At 43.7% G+C, this 10,028-nt stretch overlaps 1 protein-coding gene across 1 annotated transcript in view; it reads left to right on the plus strand.

The window, feature by feature from the left end:
* The first annotated feature begins 6 nt into the window (after positions 1–6).
* IQGAP2 (IQ motif containing GTPase activating protein 2) overlaps positions 7–10,028 on the plus strand; it is a 283,664-nt gene continuing 273,642 nt past the window's right edge. The window contains exon 1 of the mRNA XM_005858052.2: positions 7–33. The gene's annotated coding sequence lies outside the window, so the exon portion shown is untranslated. The remainder of the gene's footprint in view (positions 34–10,028) is intronic.

Below are 10,028 nucleotides of genomic sequence, written 5' to 3' on the forward strand. Positions count from 1 at the left end.
AGCTGCCGTCCTTGCAGAGACCCCGCTATGGCTGTAAGTGCGCCGGGCGTGCGGGTTCCCACCGCCGGGGAACCCTCTCTCCGAGGAACGCGTTGGAAAAGCCGAGGGAGCCGGCTGCGCGCCGCGGAGAGAGCGGGAGGGCAGCGGCTGTGTGGCTGCAAAGTTGGGAGGTGGAGTTGCAAAGGGGAGGAAGCGACGCCCTCCCACTCTCCCCACACATTTCAGATCCCCAGCTGGCAACACCTACGCTCTACCCGCAACCCCCCCGGGGCGCGCCGGCAGCGCTGGGTCTGCGCGCTGGGACCGACCAGGTTGGGGGCTTATGGGTATCAGGTGAGGAGCCCGCCGGGCTCCAGGCCGCTGCTCACTTGGGCCAGGGGGTGGCGTAAGGGGCTGGATTCGGCCGACTCGGAAGGAAAGGAAAGTTTGTTTGCTGCGGCTACAGGTGGGCGCCGAAGTGGTGTGCCCGCGCACTGCGCTCGCGTGGCCAACGCGGCTTTTCTGGAAGGCAGGCATTTCCTCCTATCGCGCTCCCTCGGGCTTCACCTGAGCCGCAGGAGCCAGTTTGGGCCTCACAGATGTGAACCCTTTCGTGCTGCTGCCGAAGGGAACACCTCCGGCCCCGGCGTCTCCTCGCTCCCCTCTAACCCCGCCGGGACAGTGCCGCGCACCAGGGAGGGCTGCCGGGGAGAGAGGAGCGCGCGTGACTAGAACGAGATGGTGTCCATTACCCCAGGGCCTGCCCTCTGAGAGAGGTTGCTTTAGAGGCGGGTCGGGGGTGGATGGAGCCAGATTAGCACCAACCACGTGGCTTCGTGTGCAGAGTTCAGAGTCTTTACTAAACATGTGCCAGGAAGTATTTCTTCTAAAACAAACAGAAAGTTGGCTCTCGCTCTCTCTCTCTCTCTCTCTCCAGGGTTGGTCCTATTAGTGAGGCTTGGCCAAGGACCACAGGTTAATCTTTTGTGGAGGCTGGCCTTGGTGGCAAAGGTACCAGGTTTTGGTTAAGGTGGTGTCGTAGGGTTGTTTTTTTTGTGGTTTGGCTGGTGGAGAGGCCCACAGACTTGCCTAAGAAAAAAAGGGGAGTAGTAAACTTGTGTAAGTTCCCGCTCCCCTTCCTTGGAATGGAGTGTCAGAGATGGCAAGTTCGTTTTCCAGCGTGACCCTGCTGGTGTCAGGCAGTGAGGAGGAGGCCTGAGAAATCAGCTGAAGCCTCCGTGCTGTAGGGAAATGCATTCAGCAGTTAACCAAGACCCAGTTCTTTGCAGCCTTAGTTTGCACTTTGGTAAACCACACAGACAGCAGAGTTCCTTGGGTGCAAGGAGGCATGCTGGGCTCATCCAAGTTGGGGAAAGCCCTTTATATATGTGACAAGCTCCCAGAACATATAGTAGCACAAGCATGTCAAACTCAAAGGCTAACACGGGCCAAATAAGGTTTGTTTATGTGGGCCGCAAAAAGACAAAAGCTTCAATTTTCATAGAAACGTAGCTTTATTTGGATAGAGACATGCTGAATACGAAGGGCTGAAATAAATGAGTAACTGTTAACATAAAATAATAGAACATTTTAATAAAATTAACATTTTTTCTTGAACATTCACTTACCAGACACTGAATAACTGCACAAATTAATAAGTGTAACAAAAATAAACCTATTTTTCTTGTTCTCCGAGAGCAAAATATTTCCTGTTGCGCACACCAAGCAAGTCAGTCCAAGACTAATGATGTGACAATCGGCTGCTAAAATATTCGCTGCTAGTATTAGTGGAGAGAAATGGTGCGCCTGCATGTAAGGCATGTAAGGGAAATGGATGCAACATTATCATAGTAATCAGTCATTAGCGAACGTTGTAGTTCATTATTCATAATTATGTATAACAGAATATTGTAAAAATTAAGTTAAGACATTTTTATTAAAACGTTTCTTACATACCGTTATATTGGCTGGGCCGCAAAAATATTCGTGTAGGCCGCATTTGGCCCCCAGGCCGTGAGTTTGACATGCTTGTAGTAGCATCACTGTGCCAAATTATAAGATGACCACAAAGTCTGGAAACTGGGTGAATATGTCACATTTTAAACCATGGTCTGTTCCGTGTGCGGTCCTTCACTAGTTCATCGTGGTGTGAAAAGTTGCAGTGAGTGGATGTGTTCATGCAGCTTTCCATCTGTCTCTGCACGTGCATCTGACATGATGCTTCGTTTTCATTAATTACACCCCTCAGAAGCAGCAGTCGAGGAAGTCAGATCCCACGAGCATGAAGAGCGCTCCACATGGCCACTGTCTTAGGAAATCATCATCCAGCTTTTCTGCCGATTCTGGTCCCATATGCCACCTTGTCAGAGTCACTCCTATTTACCTTCCCCCAGGTCATGAAGAGCTGGATTCTTTGGTCACTTAATGTAGTAGTAAGTGGAAAATATTTGCCAGTTTCCAGACTTTCGGACCACCCTGAAATGTGAAGGCTGTAATGCAATAGCCTGTTAGGTCCTAAAATGAACATTTCTCTGATTTTGATACCAGTTGTATGAATGGCACATGTTCGTAATCTATTTTTAAAGTATCTGGTGGCATATACGTTAGTGTTAATAAGTGCCACCTAACATTGACTATTCATGTAAAAGGGGATGATATGATGTCTTAGGTTATATAATTTCTGGTTGTTGTTGGCTTTCTGGGCTTCTGTCAACACGAGGATAATGCAGGCTTGTCCTTGCTGTGTTGCATGATAGGGCTTCACTTTTTACTTTTTGTGGGTTTGGTAAGTACAGGTTCAATAAAACCTCAAACTATACCAAACAGACTTAATCCCAGACATTTAAAAATAAGCAAAGTCCCAATACATTCCCTGTTCATTGTTATCATTTCAGTTCCAGTGTTGTACATTTTGAGTAAAAGGAACTTGAGACAGGGCTTTAAAAACAGCATTTTGGTAGTTTGAATTAAGTTGTTAGAGTTGTTTCAGGTCTGATCTTCTGTTTGACATCTCTCCTTCTCCCCTTGAAATGCCTTTTAATTTAGTAGTTCTTGTACAGGGTAAATAAGCTCAGCTCAGACTGTTCTAGTATCTTTCCTCTCCGCCGGGCTGAGTGTCTGTAAAACACTGTGGAGTGAGCTGTACTTGAGAGATTTCTCAATGAGTTCTCCAGGAAGGCGCCCTTCTCAGATTTCTCTCTTTCCTTCTTCTTTTTTTCTGACATGAGAGATTGCTGAAATCTTCCTGATTACACATTGGTGCAGTGAATTAAAACGAAAGAGACCACTTTCTGTTGAATTCCTGCTGCTTTCATGTTGGCCACATCCCCCTGCAACCTGTGAAGTTATTTTGTGTGGTATTACTACAGAACAAAATTAAAATATCAGCTTTTCACTAGATGCAGTTCTGCAGGAAAGAACTGAGAAAAAAAAGGGAAAGGTGGAAACTGCTGTACTAATTTAGACAAAACTAGAAGAGTATGTATTATAACCAGAATGTTTTTTTACACTCAAAACCAAATTTAAATGACACTTTAGGTATATGTTCAGAAATGACTGTTGTGCTGTTGTAATGAATTATGATGTATTTTCAAAGTAATTCTTAAAATACATTTCTACCATGATCTCTCAAAAGTTTTGTTCTAGTTAAAATTGAGAGTTAAAAAGGCCAGTAAGGGCAAAAGAGGGGCTTTGGGACCAGATTTATCACTGATAACTCATTCAACATTTAAGTGCCTACTGTGGGTCTGTAATCAACGTTCATGTAGTAGGAGCTGTGGTTATCTACCTTTTGCATTCCTTTCCTCTCATGAGAAACATTGTAAAATTAATAGTAATCAAGGTTTCACTGTTGGTTTCTTTTAAAACGAGCAACATAAACCCTGTGTGTGTGAGAGTGTGTGTGTGTGTGTGTGTGTGTGTGTGTGTGTGTGTGTGTGTGTTGCAGAGGAAGGAAGGTTCTGGCTGATGCTTTGAGCTTTTGAATAATGCTCTTGTCTGAATGGTGGGATTTCTAAATCACCTGGTAACTGGAATATTGGAGTGGGCAACATAAGTAAACTTATCTCTTTACCAGCATCAGCCGGAGATGAAGAAATATCAGTTCTAAACTAGTTAAACTTGGGTGTGTAAAACAGGATTGAATGCATCTGTGTTTAATGCAGCGTGGCTCTATAACATTCTGTCAGTGCTTTCATTCGAACTGCAGAAGGTTTGAGATGTGTGCAATGTCCCTGTGATGCTGTCTTTGGGAGACAAAAAGTCAAGTCACTCCTTCATATGCTAATGTTTCGGTTGAGCATTGCACAAGGAGCTTTAAGGTCAACAGCTAAAGTGTTGTTTTAGTATGCTTTTAACTTTAATTACACATGTTGTTAGCCAAATGACTTGTTTGGGAGAGTTTAAGCTTGCAATACAGAGTTTGTTTTAGATTTTAGTGTTACTTAGGATGTTAGCTAACCCCTTTGCTGTTACCCCTCACCTTTCTACTCCAAAAGCTTTTAACAGCTCATTTTATTTAAAAGGTTAGTATCCACACAAAATAACCACAAGAGAAACAAAGGACACTCAGCTTCTGATTTGGTAATCAGATAAGTCGGACAGGGTGGTAGGCAGTTCAGCATGGGTGTGGAATTAAGGTGTGTGAACGTATTCAGAGCTGCTGCTCTTCCTGTGCTATTGTTATCAGCTGTTCATTACCTTTGAGAGGGCCACTAGCTTCCCCATTTCACAAAGGAGCTGAAATCCAGGATGTTGTCTCCAGGCCACACCATTAGCAGGTTACAGTGGGAACTGGAAAGCCAGCGCTTGTCAGAACCTGAAGCTCATGGGCTATGACCAGTTCACCTCCCTTGAATGGATTGTAGGTGTTTCATCCCTTGTGTCTGTTTAAGGGGTTTGCCATGACTTCGTCAAACTTCAGAAACCTGTAGCCATTTGGTTAGTACGAGCTTAAAAGATGGTATTCTCTAAAGTTGATCCCCCCAACCCACCTGCCCCAAGGAAAAGCATAGAATACATGGGCTTTTTACAGAGTACATTCAGGCTTCATTAAAGGATTGCATGTCTATGTAGAGACTTACCATCGCACTTCGAGGCACTGAAATAAAAGAAAGGCTTTTCCATAACATAATGGCATGCTCCAATGACTAGAAATACAATAATTTGTAAAACACACTTTATTACATACACTGACCATGCCTTAAAGTCTGAGGTTGATGAGAAATCAGGCAGAAGCTTGCAGTGAGCTGACTGACCAATACTTTTCCACCTTCCTGTTCTATTTTAGTTTTCTCCCTTGAAAGGCATGATGGTTTTGATGAAATGGCAGAAGCGTTGGAGTTGAGTAGATGTGGGTTCGAATTCAGACTTGGCCATTGACTGCCCTTGTAGCCCTGAGGGTTTCTCCTGTAGTTTGAAAGGTGTTTTATATTCCTGTAACAGTGGCTGTTGTGGGTTCCTGGCACATGTGTGAAACAAATAGCAGTCATTCAATTAATTGGGCACCTAACATGTACAGCATACTATAGATAAAGGAAAAACAACTAAGATGGTTACAGCTTATATGAAAACCTGGAAGGTAAAGAATAGCGCTTATACTAGAGGCCTGGTGCATGAATTCATGCACGGGTGGGGTCCAGCTGACCCGCCCCAGTGGGGGCCCATCAGGCCGGGCCGGTGGGGAGGGGCCTCGGCCTGCTGCGGGGAGGGGCTGTCATAGCCACTGGTCATTCTGGTTGTTCTGGTCGTTCTGCCGGTCCAGTTGCTGGCGTTATATAGATATAGATTAGTGCACCTTCAAGATCTGTGGCAGTGAAGACATGAGGGTGATTGACGGATTTAGATGGGGGCAGTGGGGAGTGCCACAAAAGTTTTGAGTTTGAACATGACCTTGAAGGAAGGTCAGAGGAAAACTGAAAGGCATCTCAGTGTATTTGTTGTGTGTGTAGTTTGGTGGGGTTGAAGCTCAGGGTGTATGGATGATGCTGTGAAAGAGAGTTGTAGCTGGAATGGGTTTATCAAGGAATCCTTTATATGTAGGCAGCTAAGGGCAAGTAGAGTTGTCTTGGGGAGAGTAGCTTGAGCCAGTCTCTCACGGAAGCAAAGGGATCTTTTTTCCTTTTAAACTTTTCATTACACTTCCATTGAAGTGGGGAATGGTGGGAAGGTTAGGTGTGGTTGGAGTGCATGGTGTTGGGAACTGCGGGAGGGTGGGTGGGGCTTGGGCTGGGTGCCTTTGCTGCCCTCTCCTCTCTCTCTGCGGTTCAGGTTCAGAGGCCCCTTAACCATGCTTCTAGGTTTGGGAATTCTTTTGGATGGGCTGGTTTGTCAGGTAGTTCTGCTCAGGATAGACCAGAAGTTACTGAACAGTGATTATGCTTTTGGAATTGATGCCATTCAATGATACAAAGAGAGGTAGGTGTGAACTCTCTTGCTGGAGCCTAGCAGACTCCAGCCAGGGAGACAGACAACTAACTCTAAACTGTCCCAGAAGGTAAATTCTTTGAGAGCAGGTAAGAAAAAAAGGGGTAGGCAAGGATCTTGGCGAGGATCCTTGTGCAAGGGGGAAAAAAACGCCTCTGTGTGGTTACCTCTTCACTGTGCTTGCAGGTTTTTGTCAAGTATGTGTAAACACACAGCACATGCCTGCATGCTTATTTACTGAATTCACTGTGTTTTTGATTTGAGCATACACATGGACCACATCCAAACCCAGGCATTGATTTCTATACAGCTTTGTGTTTATTTTGGTATGGCTTTAAGGTTGCTTTTCTCCCTTCTGGGAAACAAATGTGATTTGGAAGATCAAGTCCAACGTCCCCACTAACTAAGGGATTAAATGAGATCAGCTCCTTAAGGATGGAGGGGGAGGTGGTGCTCTTAGGAGCCACTGGGAAGGCTGATGAGCTGGAGAGACTTTTTGTATAAAAGGGAGGCTCCAAGCCTGGCAATTCTAATCCTTGCAGGGGTGTCTGGACAGTAAGGGTTGTATAATGTCCTCTTCCTCCATTTTTTTTCCCCTCTAGGACAACTTAAAGTGTTTCACTCATTTACTTATTCACAGTTTTTGGAACAGTTGAATGTTAGCAGAAATACTATTAGATAGGCTTACATGCACCAGGTCATCCCCACATTGCAGGGAAACTACAGATTGTTTATTTTGCTATTGGTTAAAGATAGAAGGATATCCCTATGATATTGCGTGGGATCCCCCCAAAGATGACTTTTAATTAGTCTCCTTTTCCGTTACTACTAAATCTCTGATGGAAGACATTTCATATCATTTAAAAAAAAAATTAAGGTAGATTAGTTTCTGATAATTTTGTCTCAATTCTCTTATTTTACTGCCAAAATGAATTCAAACTTAAGCAATGTCAATTAATGCATTTCCTTAGTCATCTCCATATAAAAAAAGACTTGATTTGAATGTGATTGAGTCAACATATATTTCAAATACTTAAGTAATGTTTATGCTCAGTAAGCAGCTGGTAGCCTGGTACCCTGGTACCCTGGCACCTAGAAGAGGCTTAATACTTTTTTAAATATTTGCTGTTATTACAGCTTTTCCTTAAAATATCTAGACTGTACTGTTTGTGCAAATGAGGAACATGCTTCTATTATCTGTCAAATTAAAGATAATCTCAGTAGCTTTCAAGTGCCAGGCAAATATTTAATGTTGAGTTTAGGTTTACTTTCACTCTCTGTGGAACCTACTCGAGTTATTTTGATTTCTCTGTGCCTCCATTTTTTTGTTTGTTTGTTAGTTTTTGTTTATTTTTTACCTGTAAAATGCAGATGGGAAAGTGCATGCTCAAAGGGTTAAATAACAATGCATGAAAACATTAAGATGTGCGAATTGCCTGTTACAAAAACAGTCACGGGGATGTAAAATACAGCATAGGGGCTATAGTCAATACTATTGTAATAACTCTGTATGGTGTCAGATGGGTACTCTACTTCCTGGGGTGATCACTTCATAAGTTGTATAAATGTTTAATCACTGTGTTGTACACCTGAAACTAATATAATATTGTATGTCAACTGTAATTGAAAAAAATCTTCTTTTTAAAGAAAGAAACTTTACTGTTCAGAATGTGCCTCCACAGAGTCAGCACTTAAACAGTGAGGGTGATGACACCAATACCACCCTTACCACCATAGCCCCTCACTGTCTCCCATTTCCTTGTCCCTTTCTCACTTTAACAGGAAGGATTTATCTTGGCTGCATACTCTCTTGAAAGCATATATGCATGGGAAAATTCTTCATCTATATGGAAATGGAGCCCATCTCAATTTGGGTGGAGGTCAAATTTATTATTGTTAATATACTTAAAAAAACACCCCAATGTATATATTACTATTTCCAAATGAACTTGGATGGGGATTGAGTTTCTACACTGCTTTTTGGGTCATTTTTGAAATGATTGTGGTAGGTTGTGGGTTCGATCCCAGGGCTGGGTGTGTGCCTGAGGCAATCGATGTTTCTCTCTCACATTGATGTTTCTCTCTCTCCACCCCCCTCTCCCTTCCTCTCTCTCTAGAATCAATGAAAACCATATCCTCTGGTGAAGATTTTTTTAAAAAGAAATGGTTGTGGTAGTTGTCACTCCCTCAGTGAGGAATTGTCACTCTGCAGTTACTAGCCATCCTGTTGCCTCCTTCATGGTTACGTTGCTCATTGCTGCTGCTGCTGGTTTGAAATCCCAAGGGTTCTTTTTCTTTTTTTTTCTTTATTGATCAAGGTATTACATATGTGTCCTTATCCCCCCAGTGCCCCCCCCCCCAACTCCCCACTCATGCCCTCACCCCCCTGGTGTCTGTGTCCATTGGTTAGGCTTATATGTATGCATACAAGTCCTTTGATTGATCTCTCCCCCTCTCCCCCACCCTCCCCTACCTTCCCTCTGAGGTTTGACGGTTTGATCGATACTTCTCTGTCTCTGGATCTGTTTTTGTTCATCAGTTTATTTTGTTCATTTTATTCCACAAATGAGTGAGATCATGTGATATTTATTTTTCTCTGACTGGCTTATTTCACTTAGCATAATGCTCTCCAGTTCCATCCATGCTGTTGCAAATGGTAAGAATTCTTTCTTTTTTACAGCAGCGTAGTATTCCATTGTGTAGATGTAACATGGTTTTCTAATCCACTCATCTGCTGATGGGCACTTAGGCTGTTTCCAAATCTTAGCTATTGTAAATTGTGCTCCTATGAACATACGGGTGCATAATGCTATCAAAATGGGAAGGAGCTACTTGAATAAGTTTTCATCTTTGTGCCTGGTTCAGATTGTAGAGCTTGACTTGGCTACCAGGATCAGCCAACCTTCTGGTCAACCTGGTGTTTGAAGGGAGGTGGGGAAGAGGAGGAGGAAGTACACAGTTCATCAGACACCCCTTAGGGTTTACTGCCTCTAGAAAGTTAGTGAAGTTTTACTTCCATGGCCCCAATGAAGCTCAGTTTACAGCAGTGGTTCTCAACCTTCCTAATGCCGCGACCCTTTAATACAGTTCCTCATGTGGTGACCCCCAACCATAAAATTATTTTTGTTGCTACTTCATAACTGTAACTTTGCTACTGTTATGAATCGTAATGTAAATATCTGATATGCAGGATGTATTTAGGCGACCCCTGTGAAAGGGTCATTCAACCCCCCAAAGGGGTCGCGACCCACAGGTTGAGAACCGCTGATTTACAGGAATAACTGGAACGTTGGAACCATTAGAAATAGAGAAACTGGGCTGCTTTTCACTTGCTCTCTTTGATTCCTCATCCATTCTACCTCCCTCCCCTTTCTGCCAGTTTGTTTGTTTAATTCTGGCAAGTTTCATATAAATGTTTCCTATTGACCTGTCTACTCACTTCCCCAAAAAGAGATTATTGGGATCAGCCAGACTTGGCTGGTTCCTACCTGGGTTCTTGGGTACACCCATCACTTTGCAGTTCTCTGCCTCAGCTCTGGGCTGACCAGGTAGGCTTCACAGGGTTACGGTAGGCGGCCTGGCAAGATGTCAGAGTCTGAGTTCTCTCTCCACCCACCCCCTAAGCT

The sequence above is a fragment of the Myotis brandtii genome, unplaced genomic scaffold (genome assembly GCF_000412655.1).
Source record: "Myotis brandtii unplaced genomic scaffold, ASM41265v1 scaffold115, whole genome shotgun sequence".
Classification (NCBI taxonomy): domain Eukaryota; kingdom Metazoa; phylum Chordata; class Mammalia; order Chiroptera; family Vespertilionidae; genus Myotis; species Myotis brandtii.